The sequence below is a fragment of the Oryctolagus cuniculus genome, chromosome 2 (genome assembly GCF_051225735.1).
Source record: "Oryctolagus cuniculus isolate XC-2025 breed Fujian yellow rabbit chromosome 2, ASM5122573v1, whole genome shotgun sequence".
Taxonomy (NCBI): domain Eukaryota; kingdom Metazoa; phylum Chordata; class Mammalia; order Lagomorpha; family Leporidae; genus Oryctolagus; species Oryctolagus cuniculus.
The window spans coordinates 172,224,101-172,245,505 of NC_142868.1; the positions used below are offsets into that span (position 1 = coordinate 172,224,101).

Below are 21,405 nucleotides of genomic sequence, written 5' to 3' on the forward strand. Positions count from 1 at the left end.
GCATTTCCCTGATTACTAGTGATCTTGAACATTTTTTCATGTGCCTGTTGGCCATTTGGATTTCCTCTTTGGAAAAATGTCTATTGAGTTTCTTGGCCCATCTTTTAAGTGGGTTGTTTGTTTTGTTGTTGTGGAGTATCTTGATCTCTTTGTAGATTATGGTTATTAATCCTTTATCTGTAGCATAGTTTGCAAATATTTTTTCCCATTCTGTCGGTTGTCTCTTCACTCTCCTGACTGTTTCTTTTGCAGTACTGAAACTTCTCAATTTGATGCAATCCCAATAGTTAATTTTGGCTTTGACTGCCTGTGCCTCTAGGGTCTTTTCCAGGAAGTCTTTGCAGGTGTCAATATCTTGCAGGGTTTCTCCAATGTTCTCTAATAATTTGATGGTGTCGGTCATAGGTTTAGGTCTTTAATCCATGCTGAGTAGATTTTTGTGTTAGGTGTAATGTAGGGGTCTTGCTTCATATGACCTACAATTCAACCCAGCAATTCCACTCCTTGGAATTTACCCAAAGGAAATTAAATTGGCAAACAAAAGAGCTGTCTGCAACTTAATGTTTATTGCAGCTCGATTCACAATAGCTAAGACCTAGAATCAACCCAAATACCCATCAACAGTAGACTGGATAAAGAAATTATGGGTTATGTACTCTACAGAATAATATACAACAGTAAAAAACAATGAAATCCAGTCATTTGCAACAAAATGGAGGAATCTGGAAAACATTATGCTGAGTGAAATAAGCCAGTCCCAATGGGACAAATATCATATGTTCTCCCTGATCGGCGACAACTAACTGAGCACCAAAAAGGAAACCTGTTGAAGTGAAATGGACACTATAAGAAATGGTGACTTGATCAGCCCTTGCCCTGACTGTTGATGAACAACTTAATACATTATCCCTCCTAGTATTTTTTTGTTTGTTCTACTTAATACTATTGGTTGAATTCTGTAATTAATACAGTTATTCTTAAGTGTTGAAACTTAACTGAAAAGTGATCCCTGTTAAATATAAGAGTGGGAATAAGAGAGGGAAGAGATGTAAAATTTGGGACATGCTCAAGTGACTTGCCCTAAACGGTAGAGTTAGAAACATACCAGGGGATTCCAATTCAATCCCATCAAGGTGGCATGTACCAATGCCATCTCACTAGTCCAAGTGATCAATTTCAGTTCACAATTGATCATAATGATAGGACTGGGATTCAAAGGGATCACATAAACAAGAATAGTGTCTGCAAATACTAACCGATAGAATCAAAAAGGGAGAGAACGATCCAACATGCAAAGTGGGATACACAGCAGACCCGTAGAATGGCAGATGTCCTAAACAACACTCTGGCCTCAGAATCAGCCCTTGAGGCATGTGGATCCGGCTGAAAAGCCCATGAGAGTATTTCAGGCATGGAAAGCCAAGACACTCTGGCAAAAAAAAAAAAAAAAAAAAAAAAAAAAAAAGACCTAAATGAAAGATCTCTGTGAGTGAGATCCCAGTTGAAAGAACAGGTCATCAAAGAAGGAGGTACCTTTCTCTGAAGGGAGGAGAGAACTTCCACTTTGACTATGAATTTGTCTAAATATGATCAGAGTCGGAGAACTCAAAAGGCTTCCATAGCCTTGGCAGCTCATGACAAGAGCCTAGGGTGATTACTGACGCCATAAACAAGAGTGTCAATTTGTTAAGTCAACAACAGGAGTCACTGTGCACTTACTTCTCATGTAGGATTTCTGTCCTTAATGTGCTATACATTGTGATTTAGTGCTATAACTAGTACTCAAACAGTATTTTTCACTTTGTGTTTCTATGTGGGTGCAAATAGATGAAATCTTTACTTAATATATACTAAACTGATCTTCTGTATATAAAGAGAATCGAAAATGAATCCTCATGTGAATGGAAGGGGAGAGGGAGTGGGAAAGGGGAGGGTTGCGGGTGGGAGGGACATTATGTGGAGGTGGAGCCATTGTAATCCATAAGCTGTACTTTGGGAATTTATGTTCATTAAATAAAAGTTAAAAAAAAACAATGCACCCACAAATTAATTAAATATTAATATAACACTATTAAAAAACCAACAAAAGGTCATAATTTGCGAACCCACATTAAAAGAAATTTTAAAAAGATTTCTTCAGACAGAAAGAAAATAGTCCCATATAGGAACTTGTAGATGCAGGAAAGAATGTAGAGGGAAAAACTCTAAATTTTACAAATATCCAAAGTAAAAATGCAACTGATTTATGAGTTGTAATGCAGGGAGAATTGAAATATATTACAACAATAGCACATATAGGGCAAGTGCTGAATGGAGTTAAAGTGTGGAGTCCAGTGAAATTTAATAAAAGCACAAACAACATTAGAATTTTAAGATAAAGACTACATATAGACTAATCATTGTGGCACTCACTAAAAGAATATGAAAGTGTATGTCATTTCTGAAATGTGTAAATCATGGGAGAAAATGTGGAATAACCTAAACCAGTTGTGGTGGCTTTACAATGGTTAGACTAAATCATGGTTCTCAGACTTTCTATCCTGTTTGGATAATCCATACATTCTGGTGGAGGATTTCTAAAGTGAGAGGGAAGCAACAGTCTTTATGTAGCTTTTTTATGATACTGTCCTTTACTTGCTGGCCTACTCTATTGACTTGAGTCAGTGACTATGGCAGAAAGGGTCCCACTTTTCTTATTTAGTTAGTTATTTAGTTAGTTATTTGAAGGTTAAAAGAGAGAGGAGAGAAAGAGGGAGAGGGAGAGAGAGAGAGATAAGGAGAGAAAGAGAGGAATATATCTTCCATTCACTGGTGTACTCCCCAAATACCCACATAGTGGGTGCTGGGTCAAGGGGAAACCAGGAGCAAATAATTCAAACTGGATCTCTCATGTGGGTGTAAGGGACTTACCTGCTTGAGCCATTGCCTGCCACCTCCCAGGGTACACATTAGAGGAAGCTGGCATAGGAAGCAGAGCTAGGACTTGAACGCTGACACTCTGATATGCGATGTGGGTATCTGAAGTAGCATGTTAATCATTGCATCAAATATCTACTTCACCATCTTTCCTTGGATCCTCCTACAGCTTCTCTGATTCTTGAGGCAAGGTAGAATGGATTTAACACCATGACAAAGGTCCTGACTTCTGCAAGATCCCACAGCATCAAGGTTAAGAACAATAATTGACCTAGGACCCAGTCTGAACTTGTGGACTCCAGCTCATGAGTAAGGGTTCCAACTTTTTCTTGATTTCTCTACTTTGCTTTCCTATTTCTTTTCTAACTTACTGCCCAATAGAATTTCAAGCTCTAGCATTAAACTTGCAAATGGCAACTTTACAGGGAATACTTAACCAATGCTTATAATTTCATAAGGTAGTCTATGTAAAAAATCCTTTCATAACTACCTCTATCTGTATCGTCATCTCTCCTAGTATTGCTAAAAGTGTAATTGAACACTGGCACAGTAAGTAGACAATTATGCCAATTAAATGCAAGGAAAATGCAAGATGAATAATTGTACATACATGTAATCCAGTAAAATGATGGGCATAAACTCATATGTACTAATAATTACATAAAATATGAATAGTCAAAAAGCTCTTTCTAAAACTCACAATTATTGAATTGAAACTAAACACACAAAACTCAAAATATATGGTGTTCACAAGACATAAGTAAAATATATGAACCAAAAAGTCTGAGAGTAAATACAAGATATGTTACGCAAACTCTCTGTTAAAAGAAAGTTTGCTTGATGTGATTGTACTATATCAAAATAGACTAATGTATATTTACTAGAGATAAAGGGAGATACTTTAATTGACAAAAGATTCAGTTCATTAGGAAGGTGGAATAATTTGAAATTTTATGACCATTAAATGTATATGAAAATAATTAACATGAAGATATTAGCACAGCTCTTTCTATAACTTGCAGAATATGCAGAAAAACAAAGATATTTTGTTACAATTGGATAACAATATTACTGAATATTCAGCAACAAAAAATGTAGCGCAATGATCTAATTTACATACATATTACCATACACACAATTAACTTGTGGTCATTTCAAGTGTACATAGACATTGATAGAATGACAATTGTTTGTCCCTTTTCATCCCTCCCTCTAGAAATGAGGAACTGAAGTCCCACAGAGGACATGTTGTGATCACACAATAGTTTTCTAGAAATCAAAAATAAAAGATAAATAGGAAACTAATGTATTTGAAACTAAGCAATCATTTATAAATAACTCATGGATTAAGAAAGAAATAAAAATAGAATTAGATGACTGTTGGAGTAGAAACAATATTAAGTATCAAACATTGTGGGGTACAGTTAAAGCCCTACTTTTAAACTAATAGCATAGAAAATAACAAAATAAAATGGAAAATAGAAGGAAAGAAAGAATAAATAATAATAAAAATTATTACATATGACTGAATAGTACAGATTCAAAGAAGAATATCACTAGAAGAGTAATGAAAGTTCTTACAGAAAATGTATTAGTAATTTTTTTTTAACTTTTATTTAATGAATATAAATTTCCAAAGTACGGCTTATGGATTACAATGGCTTCCCCCCCTATATCGTCTCTCCCACCCACATCCCTCCCTTTCCCACTCCCTCTCCCCTTCCATTCACATGAGGATTCATTTTCGATTCTCTTTATATACAGAAGATCAGTTTAGCATACATTAAGTAAAGATTTCAACAGTTTGCTCCCACACAGAAACAAAAAGTGAAAAATAATAGATGATTTTTTAAATGATGATGAAATCAGATCAGACCTATTATCATGTTTAATCCCAGTGAGAGTCAAGTTGGGAATTGATAATTTCTTCTTCTTCTTTTTTTTTTTTTTTTTACAGAAGATCAGTTTAGTATACATTAAGTAAAGATTTCAACAGTTTGCACCCCCATAGAAACACGAAGTGAAATATACTGTTTGAGTACTCATTATAGCATTAAGTCTCAATGTACAGCACATTAAGGACAGAGATCCTACATGAGGAGTAAGTGCACAGTGACTCCTGTTGTTGACTTTACCAATTGACACTCCTGTCTATGGCATCAGTAATCTCCCTATGCACCAGTCATGAGTTTCCAAGGCTATGGAAGCCCTCTGAGTTCTCCGACTCTTATCTTGTTTAGACAAGGTCATATTCAAAGTGGAGGTTCTCTCCTCCCTTCAGAGAAAGGTACCTCCTTCTTTGATGACCTGTTCTTTCCACTGGGATCTCACTCACAGAGATCTTTCATTTAGGGTTGGTTTGTTTTTTTTTTTTTTTTTTTTTTGCCAGAGTGTCTTGGCTTTCCATGCCTGAAATACTCTCATGGGTTTTTCAGCCAGATCGGAATGCCTTTAGGGCTGATTCTGAGGCCAGAGTGCTGTTTAGGACATCCGCCATTCTATGAGTCTGCTGAGTATCTTGCTTCCCATGTGGATCACTCTCCCCTTTATTTATTCTATCAGTTAGTATTAGCAGGTACTAGACTTGTTTATGTGCTTCCTTTGACTCTTAGTCCTTTCATTATGACCAATTGTGAACTGAAATTGATCACTTGGACTGGTGAGATGGCATTGGTACATGCCACCTTGATGGGATTAAATTGGAGTCCCTGGTATGTTTCTAACTCTACCATTTGGGGCAAGTCAGCTTGAGCATGTCCCAAATTGTACATCTCTTCCCTCTCTTATTCCTACTCATGTTTAACAGGGATCACATATTAGTAAATATTAGCATTTACCTGCAAAGAACACATTCCAAGAAAAATGCAACTTAATTCTGACACCCTAATAAATATAAATTATGAACAACACACATTTAAAAGAACCCTGACTTTGTATCTTTCTCTCCTACCCCTCTCCTGAACCCACCCACACACAGCATGCCCCAAAGCTCACCAGTAAACTATACCAAATATTTAAAGAAAACAATAATTACAGTTTTTATACAAATTTTTCCAGAATAGAAAAAGAAGACAATTTTCTACCTTGTATTTTTAAAGTAACATGGCTTTCACTGTATAACCCAGAAAATTACACAAGAAAAACTGTTGCAGACCTACCTCTGTCCTGAACATAGATATTAAAGCTATAATTAAAATAATACTAAGCCTAATCTGACTTTAGTAAAAAAAAAAAAAAAAGATACTTCACAACCAGGTTTGATTTATTTCAGGGTACAAGTTTGGTTTCACAACATATGCAAAATGTAATTTTCATATTAACCTAACAAGGAAGAGAAATCATATAATTATCACATAAAATGCAGAAGAAACACTTGCTAATTTAATATCCAGTTATAATAGAAATTCATAAACTAGGAAAATTATAGAAATTTAATGAAATGTATCTTAAAGAAAACATAAAGTAAGCATTACATTTAATGCTAAAGCCTGAGAAGAATTTCCTTGGTTGTCAGAATGACGAAGAGTACATATTGTTTCCACTTAAACTTCTAATATTGCACCAAAATATTAAATGTACAATTATCAAGAAGAAAAAACTAAAATTGTAAAGTAAAAAAAAAACCAAGAGAACATAAATATCAATTTACAATGATCATCGTGGCAAAATCTTAAAGTTGAAAAAAATCAAATGTTGGTGAAGATGTGGAGCAACAAGAATTTTCATAAATTGATAATGGGGATATGAAATGATGACATTTCCTATGAAAATCTTGACCCTATTGGAAGATGCTGAAGATGTACGTACTGTATGATTTAACAGTTCTACCCTATGTGCACAGGAAATGACTAGGAAACAGGGACAAGAATGTTCATAGTAAGTCTATTCATTATAGCTATTCATTATATAATGCTAGAAATATCCAAATACCTGTCAATATTAGAATGGGTTAAAAAATCCTACTGAATATTTTTCCAAAAATACTACATTTGAACATGCTTATATATAAACATTTGTGAAAAATTGAGTAAGCCTTTAAAATGCTGTGTAAAAGAAGCTAGATATTTTTTAAAGTCTGTGGTGTGTTTTCCATTTACATACCTTTCAAACACAGGCAACAAATTAAATCTTATCATTTCAAGATCTACAATTAGTAAAACTTTAAGGCAAAAGATTCAGAATGGCTGGCATGGTTACTACTAGGGGTATAGGGGTGCTACTATCCACAAGAGAGTCCACAAGTATTTCCATTGGACAGTCATGCTGGTTTTTGATATTGGTGGGAGCTACAGGAATGTTCACTGTTAGAATTTGTAAGCTGGTATATTTGTCATTTTTAGACTTCCTGTATGTTTGTCACATACTGTATTCAAAAAATAAGACAATGAAGAAAGAAGAAATAAAATCAATAACAGTTGACAGGGAAGAAATACCAATCTCAGTATGAGGGGATGATATATAATTTTGTGTGTAGAAATTGTTTAGAAGCCTAGATGTCCATTCTTTTTTCTTTTAACTTTTATTTAATGAATATAAATTTCCAAAGTACAGAATATGGATTACAATGGCTTCCCCCCCATAACGTCCCTCCAACCCGCAACCCTCCCCTTTCCCACTCCCTCTCTCCTTCCATTCATATCAAGATTCATTTTCGATTCTCTTTATATACAGAAGATCAGTTTAGCATACATTAAGTAAAGATTTCAACAGTTTGCTGCCACACAGAAACATAAAGTGAAAAATACTGTTTGAGTACTAGTTATAGCATTAAATCTCAATGTACAGCACACTAAGGACAAAGATCCCACATGAGGAGTAAGTGCACAGTGACTCCTGTTGTTGACTTAACAAATTGACACTCTTGTTTATGGCGTCAGTAATCACCCTAGGCTCTTGTCATGAGCTGCCAAGGCTATGGAAGCCCCCTGAGTTCACTGACTCTGATCATATTTAGACAAGGCCATGGTCAAAGTAGAAGTTTTCTCCTCCCTTCAGAGAAAGGTACCTCCTTCTTTGATGACCTGTTCTTTCATTTAGGTTTTTTTTTTTTCCCCAGAGTGTCTGGCTTTCCATGCCTGAAATACTCTCATGGGCATTTCAGCCGGATCCACATGCCTTAAGGGCTGATTCTGAGGCCGGAGTGTTGTTTAGGACATTTGCCATTCTATGGGTCTGCTGTGGTAGATGTCCATTCTTTAGCACCTGAGTGAAGATGAAGAAGCAAGCAGAGACCAAATGCAATGGAATTGCATTAAAGGGATATCAATAAGAGAGTAACTTGATTAGACTTGGATTAAATGTCTCTAGTTTTTCTCTGGTCTCAGGAGTTATGACCCCTAGAATAATAGTCTTATCCATGGTATGGCTTCCATAATGATTCGTGAATCAAGTTTACTAAGAAAAGGTCAATTGTATTCATTTGAACATTTTTCTTTGACCTTTTAATACAAATATAATAATGGGAGACCTCAGAAAATTATTGGGAATATATTTGCAACTTTTCCTGTTTTACACACAAATGGATATGCTGTCTACATATCTAATGCAAAGTGATGAATCTAGTAGAATTCTGGCTAACTATAATTTTTGTGCAAAAATAACCTATCAAATAAGTAGAATAAATAAATAATGAAACCTTGCATGAATTATCTAGAAAATCTCTTTTTTTTCATTTAATAATTCATATGTAAATACAGATTTGATTGATAATGAAGTTGCCTGAACCAGTTCTGTAAGTACTCTCATTCAGTACATTACTTCAAGCCAGTTATTTCTAAGCTAACATTTTAGCATCATTCTCAAGATTTTGTAAATAAGACATGGGTGATTTTCTAAATAAGAGATATATTAATGCATAATAATTCAAGATTTCATAGTAGTGTTTATAATGTAAAAGTATATTAAATATTAGTAGAGTGTTAATGAAATATTAAATGTAATTTGAAATAAAATAACACAAGAAATACTAAGCTTAGATTAGCACTGCAATATTGTCTTAAACTCATTAAATATTCCATTAGCAAAGCACACTTAGCATTCGTAATTTTAGCCACAATATTTAATAAGAATACGGGTTTATGTGTTTGAAATTTCATTTGTAGTGTTGCAGAATTACAATCTGTAGTTTTTTCTTTTAATTTATGAGAAAAGGTAAGATAAAATTAGAAAGAAAAGAAAGGATTATAAAATCAAATATTTGTTTTATAGAATTATAGGCAACTTAAATTAACTCATGTAGCAGGTTTCCCAAATTGAAGAGCAGAGTTTTATGATTTAGAAAGAGCGTTAGCTGACTGCCTAACACATTCTCAACCAATTCCACTCTACACCATGCTGTATCTGAGTTTCCAGGGCTGAATTACTCTCTTCTGGTTGTGACATGAAATAGAGAAAATGAATCTGACCACTGCTGCCTAAACTCATGGGCCAGAGTATGTAGGGAATCCTGTAATCACTTTCTGACATTATTTCCAAGTGTCTCAGCATTAATTAGTAAAACTCCATATTGGTGCTCCGTAGATTGGCATGCTAAGCTCCCTAGTTTGCCTTAACCTTTCTATTCTCTGAATTGAAGCCTTCTTTCTTTTTTTTTTTTAAACTTTTATTTAATGAATATAAATTTCCAAAGTATGACTTATGGATTACAATGGCTTCCCCCCCATACCGTCCTTCCCACCCACAACCCTCCCCTTTCCCACTCCCTCTCCCCTTCCATTCACATCAAGATGCATTTTCAATTATCTTAATATACAGAAGATCAGCTTAGTATACATTAAGTAAGGATTTCAACAGTTTGCTCCCACACAGAAACATAAAGTGAAAAATAATAGATGATTTTTTTTTAATGATGATGAAATCAGAGCAGACCTATTGTCATGTTTAATCCCAGTGAGAGTCAAGTTGGGAATTGATAATTTCTTTTTTTTTTTTTTTTTTTTTTTTTTACAGAGGATCAGTTTAGTATGCATTAAGTAAAGATTTCAACAGTTTGCACCCCCATAGAAACACAAAGTGAAATATATTGTTTGAGTACTCGTTATAGCATTAAATCTCAATGCACAGCACATTAAGGACAGAGATCCTACATGAGGAGTAAGTGCACAGTGACTCCTGTTGTTGACTTTACCAATTGACACTCCTGTCTATGGCATCAGTAATCTCCCTATGCTCCAGTCATGAGTTTCTTTCTTATACATGTTTAATGATGCTCCCTTCTTATATTATATGTTTGCCTATGTGTTTAATTACAGTAATGGGATTATTCCTCTTGTTCACCTATACAAGATGATCTTGCCTTTCTTCAGTTTCAAATGAAATTCTAATTTTCCTATGAAAAGTTTTGTGGTATTTTTTCTGTGAAGAGAATGAGTCTTAAAGCCCACTACTCTTGCTTATATTTTGTGAGCAATTTTCATTCACAATTTGAAGCCATAAAAGTTCTCCCAAATGGAATGTGAATTCCCAACATACAAGACTTACCTCCTTTCTTTCAGACTTGGGCACAAATCCTTGCTCCTAGCAAATGCCCATCATCTTGAGCAGACTTTAAAATTTCAGTCCTGATTTTGTGAAGTTTCCTAGACTACACACAAAAAGGTAGTCCTGGTGGATGCTCATTGCATCATTTTTCTTTCACTAGAATGGCTGCAGTAATAATCTCCAATTAATTCAGAGTAGAGCTCTATTTTCAATTAATGGTATTTACTGACAACCATGACTTCAGTGCACAGATGTTAGTGTGGCTGTTGTATCTTCTTCATTCCAAACTCTAGTCTGAGGAAGCAGCCCTGAATCTTGACTGACTTGCTCTATAGCACAGAGAAAAGAGGAAGAGCTCCAGCAGAAGCATGCAATGGTTTATAAATCCTCTGTTTAGAAAGGACGATTTTCTCTTCGGAGTTCAAGGGCTAATGTGAAGTAAAAGGCCTAGCTTCACAATGAGACAAGGAAGTAGTTGTTGCATACAGAGATGTAATGGAAGCACATGGAAAGTGTGGGCTTGTGTAATCAGGAGGCAGTTGTATAATGTATCTCACCTAAGATTCACTGTGATGTTTTCTGCTTATTTTTGGTCTTCCCCAGTGTTAAACCTCATTTGGTCTGTAGGTTCAATGTTTACATTGGTTATTTGCATTCACTGCTGTCCTTTGAATCCATTCCACCTTTCCATCTGGCTCTTCACTGCTAGGTGGCCAAAGGTAAAGTGTCCTGTGTTTGGACTGGCTAAGAAATATCTCTTATCTGTATACTAATTGCCTTATCAGTGATTCTTGTGTAAGTTATGTTGTTTGAAAACTGTATAAAACTCATTATTTAATAACAAGATTATTTTTTAATCAGTGTCAGTGATTTTGATTCTGAACTCAATGACCCATGTTTACTGCTAAGTACAGTGCATATAGCACCTGCTTTTGCCAAGAATGACCTTTGACAGTGTTGAGGGTGACAATTGTGAGATTATAATTAAACACACTGAGAGGAAAAGTGGTTTTTCACTGCTACCCTAAGAGAGCCTTCTCTACTTACAGTTTGAGAGAGAAAAAAAAATAGTCAGAACGTGTATTGTCCACTGCTCTTCTAAAAATCTTCTCATCCAAGTGGCAAATTCCAGCCGCTATGATTTTTTAAATTTATAGTTGCGAACAAAGACTGAGATGTAAGCTAAGTGCCTACTAGAATTTAAATGATAGATTTTATGTTTATGTGTGTGTTTTTCTGTAATTAAAAAATTGAATCTAAGGTTATAGGTACAATAGAAAGAATTTATACTTATGGTAATAAGGGATGTGATTAGTAGTTCCAAAGTTATTAACTTTAGCTTCAATGAGTTATAGGTTTATCTTTACCTTTTCTATAGTTGTTTTTCAAAGTGATAGGATAAAAAATTACATGAAAAAGTATTGTAAAAGATTGGGTATTGGCATTTAATTATATAAAATATGCACTAGTTTTTTTCAAAGTATTATTTATAATAGCATATTATATGTATGATGATTTAAAAGCAAATAAGAGCTTCATAAGTAAGAATCTAAACATCAGGGATAAAAAGATGTGAGAAACCAGAATTTCTGCTTAACTGAAATAGTATGTCAGGGAAGTCAGTCATTCAAAACACAACCACAAAACAAGTATATGATAGGAAATTTTGATAAATTTTCTGAAGAGAAGAAAGAATTCAGTGAATTCAGTTAACCAAGTAACATCACATAGACTTGGTTGCCAGGGAACTTTTCCTGAGAGAGAGATTCTCAAGCTAGGATCTGGAAGATGAGTTAAAGTTAAGCAAGCAATGTGTGAAGTGGTTATAAGGAAGACTTATCACTTTGGGTTTTAGGGACTAGCATGTGAAAGACATTCTGATGGCGCTTGTATGATGAGCTCTAGGAATTAAAAGAAGGCTTGGGTGACAGAAAAACAAAAAGTGAGAAATAAAGTGTGTGATGTGAAGCTAGAAATATTGTTAGGAACTAGCCTGAGTAGGGGCTAAAGCCTGCACTGAGAATTCTGGCCTTTATTCTAGGTTCATTAGGGGTTCATTATTGAAAGATTTTAAGTAGGAGTATGATCAAGTCACATTTGAATTATTAGATATGCTTCAGGTTCAGGGTGAAACATTTCCGTGGCAGAGTGGCATGGGCCACATGAACGGGAGAGACAACAGTAGAGAAGATAGCGTGCTGGTTTAGATGAGACTGGAGCATGTAGAATAGTCATAGAGAAGAATGAATGAAGTCAAGAGACATTTAAAGTGGATTCACTGAGGACCCTGCATTTCAGACTTGCTCAGTCAAATGAGTGATATCCTCACTTAGTGAGAGAGAATATGCTAACATGAGATTTTAATTCAGAATGAAGATTTTAGAGTTTTGTCCCAGAGATGTTGACTTGTGGCATCATATGGACACCAAGACTAAAGATGAATCAACTTTCTGACATAAATGTCTAGTCTCAGAGGAGGGGTCTGGTTAAGTGATAGAGATTTTTGAGCCATCGACCTAGGCCTTAAGGTGCTACCATATCTACAGTCCAGTTAGAGAATGACGAATCTGCAAATAAGTCCAAACTAGAGCAGCTAGAAGGATAATAAGCAAACCTCGAGTGTGAGACATCTTAGAAGACAAGGGAAAAGACCCATGGAAGAATATAAGAATGCTCAATAGTGTCAAATGCCTCATAGATATCAAGGGGAATGTGAATAGAAAATTTCACTGAATTAAGTTATTGGAAAGTCACTAGTTAATTTGATGAGAGTTGTTTTGATGTGGAAAGCAGCATATAGAACAGATTGTAGTGGATGAAGAGTGAACGGTAGGTAAGCAAATGGACTGAGTTTAGATAACTGAGAGTCCCAGATAGAGGGGGCTATTAGGATCAAACAACTTGGTAGTATTCTCTTACATGTTTAGAGATTCTTGAGCATATTTAAATACCTATGAAATAATTTATTTTGTTATTCTTTAGAGGGGAGAGAGGAAAAAACTTGTTTGTAAAAGCCAACTGTTTAATAACAGGAAGCCTGTAACCTCTAGAGTGAAGAAGACATATTAGAAACCAGCATGTATGTAAAATTCACATCCACATCTATAGATATAATACAAACCAGTTACATGCCAAATTTATTTTGAATTTATGGTGCACAGAATACAAAATTTACACTATTTAGAGATTACAATTATGAGGCTGCTAAGATATCTGGCAAGAACAAAACTTTTTCTAAACTTTTCATTATGAGAATCCTACTTTCATATACCAAAGTAAGTTACCCAAAACTGTAAATCAATAAATACTGAATTATTCTGTTCCCTATTTTATTTACCTGAAATTCTTCTAAAATATATTGAAGTAAAAGATCTCATCTGATTTTTCTCTTACCACTTACCATTTTCTTGCATCAGGAGGCTTTGCTGAGGAAGTAGATTCCACTTTATTCTTGCTAATAGAGCCCATGAGGTAAGTGTAAGAAACAAATGTTGATGTTCAAATTTCTAGAACATAAACAGAAGAAATAATGATAACATATTTTTCAGTGTCATCTCAGACACATTTGTTTAATTTGAAAGGCACACACACACACACACACACACAATCTTCCTTCTGCTTAAATACCCACAACAGCCCAGGCGGGGACAGGATGAAACGCTGAAGCAAAGTTGGGAACTCACCTCAGGTTTCCCATGTGGGTGTCATGGACCCAAGTACTTGAGCAATCACTTGTTGTCTCCCAGGATGCACATTAGCAGGCAACTGGAGTTGGAAATGGATACAGGATTGGAACCTAAGGTTTTCCAAAGGATGTGGGTGTCCCAAACACTGCACTGAACACTGGGACCTCATTTCATTTTCTTATTGCTTTCAGTCTTTTGCTTCTTCTTATGCAGTGGTCATATACTTTTGAATTTACCAGTACAACATTAGTACTTTGGAAAGGAGGAAAGCAAAGACTTGGGTCTGCACATGCTGCCTGTTTCTTCTTCAGGAGCTTAATAGGAAGAAACAGTTAAACACAAGCAATGACTTGAAATAACTTGCAAAAGTATCATAATTTTTAATTTAGTTTTTATGTTTTATTTCTTACTCTCCTGTACATATTCAAGCCTGCATTAAAGAATTTCAATATTTTATGAAGTGAGACTTCCTTCATGGCAGATTTCAGCTCCAGTCCTAGATTCTTAACTGCTTTCATTTTCTTGTGTTACTTTGGGTTAGATTTTCAACTTCAAATAAATTATGGTTTTCAGACTAATGTCAAACTATGCCCCAAATACACAAGCATTCCTCTTTGATTCATGTTTTAGGGTAGATATACAAATAAAAGTATGTATAATTTATATAATTAAGTACTATTATGATTTTCATAATGGTAATAATTGTGATGATCACTGTCAATATTATGTTTTACTTGGTAAATGTAGTATATTCTACAAGATTGCTTCATTTCCTTGTGATAGAAAGAGTATAACAAATAAGTAAATATGTTATTACCTAGGAAGTGCCATTTTATGATTAACTTAATTCCAGTGTTTTTTTTTTTTTTTCTACAAAGAGAGAAAAATGGCTTATTGTCATTTTAATAAACTTTTTGGACAGATATTTGGTACAGTGTTTAAGATGCCCCTAGGGAGTGCCTAGGTTTAAGTTTTGGCTCCACTTCCAATTCTAGCTTCTTCTTGTTGGGTACCTTGGGAGGCAGCCAATGATGACTCAAGTATTTGAATCCCTGCCACTTGTGTGAGAGATCTAGATTGAATTCCTGGATCCTGGTTTTGTCCTGGCCCAGCCTTAGCTATTGCAGGAATTTAAAGAGTGAACCAGTGGATGGAAGATTTCTTGAACCAGTGGATGGAAGATTTCCCTCTCTCTCTCTCCGTCCCTCCCTCCCTCCCTCTATCTCTCTCCATTTCTTTCACTTTCTTTCTCTCTCTTTTCTCTCTCTCTCTGTACTTCAAATAAATAAATTTATAAAAAAATATTGAAAATTATGAGTAGGAGCTTATTAACCAAGTAGTAAAAGAATTAGTGGGAGACCCAGAAGAAGCTCCTGGCTCCTGGTTTTGTCCTGGCCCAGCCTTAGCTATTGCAGGAATTTAAAGAGTGAACCAGTGGATGGAAGATTTCTCAAACCAGTGGATGGAAGATTTCTCTGTTTCCGTCTCTCTCTCTCTCTCTCTCTCCCCCTCCATCTCTCTCCATCTCTTTCTTTCTCTCTCTCTCTCTGTGTTTCTGTACTTCAAATAAATGAATGTATAAAAAAATTATTGAAAATGATGAGTAGGAGCTTATTAACCAAGTAGTAAAAGAATTAGTGGGAGACCCAGAAGAATCTCCTGGCTCCTGGTTTTGTCCTGGCCCAGCCTTAGCTATTGCAGGAATTTAAAGAGTGAACCAGTGGATGGAAGATTTCTCAAACCAGTGGATGGAAGATTTCTCTCTCTCTCTCTCCCTCCCTCCCTCCCTCCATCTCTCTCCATCTCTTTCTTTCTCTCTCTCTCTCTGTGTGTGTGTCTGTACTTCAAATAAATAAATTTATAATAAATTATTGAAAATGATGAGTAGGAGTTTCTTAACCAAGTAGTAAAAGAATTAGTGGGAGACCCAGAAGAAGCTCCTGGCTCCTGGCTTTGGATTGGCGTAGCTCTGGCCATTGTGGCCATCTGGGGAGTGAACCAGTGGATGGATGACCTCTCTTTCTCTGTCTCTACCTCTCTCTGTAACTCTGTCTTTCAAATGAATAAAATAAAATAAATCTTAAAAAAAGAATTAGGACTCAAATTGAGAGATAGAAAATTCAAAACAACTGAAAATATATGTGTACTTGGAGGATTTACAGGAAACAATATGTGCATGTGCTAGCCAAACTGAGTAATTTGACAAGTCCCAAGTTAAGATACATTTAAGTGGGAAATATATTTAAACATTCTTGAGAGATTCACAGCTCAATAAGGCTGCACCATTTTAGACACCTGGCTATATTCCTTATGGTAGAAGGTTCCATGGAATAAAGGCTGAATGGCACCCCCTAGATTGACTCAACACTGTGCTCCTGCAGCATTCTATGCATTGTAAGTTGAATTTAGAGCATTGCTAATTACAAAGGTAAAGTGATTATAGATTTAAAAATTCACCCTTTAGAAGGTCAAGGGTAAATCTTTGGAATTATTGCTTCCAGACGAGAACACCAATCATATTTTCAGGCAGGGCTAAAGGCTGAAGTGTTGAGCTAATGGTGAATTTACTGCCTACATTTAGGGTCCAGGTTCTGTTAGCTAAGGGATTTGATGGGATCCCATTGTCTTTTGTAAGATGATATGGCTGTCAACATCACAGGAAGTAGCTTTACCTGGTATGCTGTAACACCAGCCCCGATTGCTTTTTTTTTTTATTAAGAGATCACTACTCCAGATCAACCTTCTCATTTCACAGGATAGAAAACCAACTGCAATAGCTGGTTCTGTGTTTTCCAACTTGTTGTGATGGAAGAGTGAATAGAAGACCATCCAGCAGTACTTTAGAAAATCACTCACAGTCACTTATCATATATTATGAAAATAAGTGAAAAAATTATACCCAAATTTCAACAAATTGTATCATAGAACTCCCAAAATATGTTTAAGGATAACATGAAAAAATGTGAATTATTTAATCAAAGTCTGAATTTGTGGATTCATATCTGCGTATGTGAAGGTAGTATAATTTTATGAGTAAATGCCAAGAACAGAGTTCAGGTAACCTTGCATATCCTAGCTTGACAACCTCTACCAATGCTCCCAATTATGTTGGAAGTATTCTGCTTGCATCTCTGTCTGGTCCTATTGTTGTTTGGGTTCGTGCTATCTGGCCTTAGTGCTCCTCAAACTACTTTCTAACTCCCAGTGCTTATGATCCACTGTTGTCTAAGTGATTTGTGAGCCTCATAATTGAGAGTTACTCAGTGGTTACCTACTATCTTTTCACACCATGCATATAACCTGCTATGCTTTTCTAGCTTTAGATTTATTATCTTTATAATAATAAATAAATTGGCCAGCGCCGCGGCTCACTAGGCTAATCCTCCGCCTTGCGGCTCTGGCACACCAGGTTCTAGTCCTGGTCGGGGCGCCGGATTCTGTCCCAGTTGCCCCTCTTCCAGGCCAGCTCTCTGCTGTGGCCCGGGAGTGCAGTGCAGGATGGCCAAAGTGCTTGGGCCCTGCACCCCATGGGAGACCAGGATAAGTACCTGGCTCCTGCCATTGGATCAGCGCGGTGTGCCAGCCGCAGCGTGCCGGCCGTGGCAGCCATTGGACAGTGAACCAACGGCAAAAGGAAGACCTTTCTCTCTGTCTCTCTCTCTCTCACTGTCCACTCTGCCTGTCAATAAATAAAAATAAATAAATAAATAAATAAATATACCATACTCACATTTTGTATTTATCAATGCTGTTTGTATTTTTGCTCTGATATACATTTTTCAATATATTTTGCTGTTTGAACAATACATAGTTTCCTATTGACCATTTTGTAAAAGTAATAAGTATTAGTCTGGCTTCCAAGGTTCTGAATGAATAGCCCCCCATCCACTGGTTTTCCTTCCTTTCCCATCAAACCTCAACACACACAGAAATTCAATCTAGGCATAGATTTCTTGTTTCTTCATATTATGCTGCGGTATAATTCTACGGCTCCCAAATACAAGCCAATCTACTGTATTGGGAAGTTTTTTCAAATACATGCATGTTTCTCTGTATTTATCCCAGATATACTGAACCAAAAATCATTGGGGATGGGATCTTTTAAAAAAAAAGATTTATTTATTTATTTATTTATTTGAGAGGTAGAGTTACAGAGAGAGGGAGAGACAGAGAGAAAGGTTTTCCATACTCTGGATCACTCCCCAAATGGCCACAATGGAAGAGTTAGACTGATCTGAAGCCAGGAGCCAGGTGTTTCTTCTACTGCTTTCCCAGCCCATAGCAGAGAGCTAGAGGGGAAGAAGAGCAGCCGGGATACCAATTGGCACCCATATGCAGTGGTGGTGCCATAGGTGGAGGCTTAGCCCACCACACCACAGCACAGGCCCCTGGGAATGGGATCTATATACTTGCTACATAGCATAGCGCTTACTATTTATCTTAAAGTCAAAACTCTTAGACATGAATTTTGATTTCTGGATTTATTAACTCCCTGACCGGGGAAAACACTTAACCTCTCAATGCCCTAGTTTCCTAATCTGAAACATGGAAATAATAACAATGTAGTGTTAAAGAGTTGTTATGTGCTTTAAATAAATTAATATCTGTAGAATGTTTATAACACTTTCAGGTCTAGCAAACACTATGTAACTGTGTGTTAAAAAGTTAAGTCAGAATCTCTTCCCTATGACTTTAATGCAAACAAAGTTTGGGAATGAATGGAATTGAAAGGAGCTTCTGTAATGGTTGGCCCCATTCCTCATTGCATATTTGTCCACTCTTGTTCTGTCAGTTATTCTCAACAGGGATAATGCCATTGCCAAGGTATGGTTTTGCAAATATGTGAAATTACCTTTGGTTGTAATGTGATTGGACAGGATTATGAGAAGCAAAATATTAAACATCTTCAGTGTGAAAACAGTTTTGTACAAGAAATGAATGTTCCAGGTCCTCACCATATTCGAATAGCAACTGGCTATTTGTGTAAATTGAAATACTGTTCCTAATTATTTGAGACCATAATTTAAATGTCTTAGATAAAGAAAATCAAGGTTTTATTGTATTGTATTTGTTTTAAAATATTTGTATTCTCATAGACATCGAAATTTTTCATGAGTGTACCTAGCATAAAAAATAAAGGGAAATTTTTTTTTTCCTGTGGAATAGAAGTCAGTCACAACTTTGGAAACCACTCTTCTGACAACTGTATCTCTCTTTTATTTTATTTTATTTTATTTATTTATTTATTTATTTATTTTTTGACAGGTAGAGTGGATAGTGAGAGAGGTAGAGACAGAGTGAAAGGTCTTCCTTTTTACTGTTGGTTCACACTCCAATGGCTGCCGTGGCCGGCGCGGTGCAGCTGGCGCACTGTGCTGATCCCAAGCCAGGAGCCAGGTGCTTCTCCTGGTCTCCCATGTGGGTGCAGGGCCCAAGGACCTGGGCCATCCTCCACTGCACTCCCGGGCCACAGCAGAGAGCTGTACTGGAAGAGGAGTGACCTAAATAAAGAATCCAGTGCCCCGACCAGAACTAGAACCTGGGATGCCAGTGCCACAGGTGGAGGATTAGCCTATTGAGCCATGGCACCGGCCTGTATCTCTCTTGATCTTTTTAACACTGACACATTTTTAGCTGTCACATTTAGGACCAGTGTCTGACTCTGCCTCATCTTGTCTTCTAGTGTGTGGGTCTGATCTGTTTTATTCTGAAATACGTATGATTTCATTATAAGTTATGCTTGCCTATTCTTCATGTCACTTATAAGGCAATATATTAATTTTTTGAAATTATGTTCATCATTAGGTTTTATCATCTAATGACTTCATTTCAGAATAATAATGGGGTGTCATAAAATTTTGGTTATAAAAATATGACATGATACCTGATTGAGATTCAGAAATTTCATATCTAGAAGAAAGTATTAATTAATCTCATTTGGTTCTAAATAACATTACATTCCTTCAGAATATACATAATGGTCCCACTAAATAAATTTGTGTGCACATTTTAGATTTTTGGGGTGTATTTTAGATGCTTTTAAAGAAGATGTATGCTCACTTTCACTAAGTAGATTTTACATCCTTCAAAGAAAGAAAATGTTGCCTAGATTCCCTTTGTATCTTTTCACAGCAGGCATTCAAAAAGTGGTGTTGACAGCCTGACTCAAGCTTAAAGAAAAGCAGGAAAATTCAGAGTCGAGTCAGAAGTTTAAAGCAAATTGGAAATAGAGTGCCTCAAAAATGTTAGTTCGCTAAAAGAGAACCAGTGAAGGGAAGAGAAGCAGAGACACAGAAAGCCTTCAGCAGGCAAGGGGAATGTGATGATGAAGCAATTGGAAAAGTCAGCTGTTAAAGATAGGTGCAAGTATGCCATACCTTGAGAAAACCCAAGAGAATTACCATGTTTTAAAAACTAAAATGAAAATACAAATAAATCAGAGGTTTCCTCCCTACAGGGAGCATCATATATAAGTGTTAAAATTGGAGTACAGAAACTTCTCAATTTGATCCAATCCCAAATGTTAATTTTGGTTTTGACTGCCTGTGCTTCTGGGGTGTTTGCCAAGAAGTCATTGCCAGTATCTTATCTTGCAGGGTTTTTCCAATGCTCTCTAATAATTTGATGGTGTCATGTCGTAGATTTAAGCCTTTAATCCATGTTGAGTGAATTTTTGTGTAAGGTGAAACGTAGGGGTCTTGCTTCATGATTCTGCACGTGGAAATCCAATTTTCCCAGCACCATTTATTGAATAGACTGTCCTTACTCCAGGGATTGGTTTTGGATCCTTGATCAAATATGAGTTGGCTGTAGATGTTTGAATTGATTTCTGGTGTTTCAATTCTGTTCCATTGGTCTATCCATCTGTTTCTGTACCAGTACCATGCTGTTTTGATTACAACTGCCCTGTAGTATGTCCTGAAATCTGGTATTGTGATGCCTCCGGCTTTGTTTTTGTTGTACAAGATTGCTTTAGCTATTGAGGTCTCCTCTGTCTCCATATGAATTTCAGCATCATTTTTTCCAGATCTGAGAAGAAGGTCTTCAATATCTTGATTGGTATTGCATTGAATCTATAAATTGCTTTTGGGAGAATGGACATTTTGATGATATTGATTCTTCCAATCCATGAGCATGGAAGATTTTTCCATTTCCTGGTATCCTCTTCTATTTCTTTAAGATTTTGTAATTCTCATCGTAGAGATCTTTAACGTCCTTGGTTAAGTTTATTCCAAGGTATTTGATTGTTTTTGTAGCTATTGTGAATGGGATTGATCTTAGAAGTTCTTCCTCAGCCATGGCATTGCCTGTGTATACAAAGGCT

At 36.1% G+C, this 21,405-nt stretch overlaps 2 long non-coding RNA genes across 2 annotated transcripts in view; one reads left to right on the top strand and one right to left on the bottom strand.

Moving 5' to 3' along the window:
* The window catches only part of LOC103347702 (uncharacterized), a 465,331-nt gene that overhangs the window by 419,462 nt on the left and 24,464 nt on the right, over positions 1-21,405 (top strand). The window lies entirely within an intron of this gene.
* LOC149128146 (uncharacterized) overlaps positions 1-21,405 on the bottom strand; it is a 28,425-nt gene that overhangs the window by 3,501 nt on the left and 3,519 nt on the right. Inside the window, exon 3 of the long non-coding RNA XR_016230489.1 lies at positions 13,796-13,901. This is a non-coding gene — a long non-coding RNA (uncharacterized LOC149128146). The remainder of the gene's footprint in view (positions 1-13,795; positions 13,902-21,405) is intronic.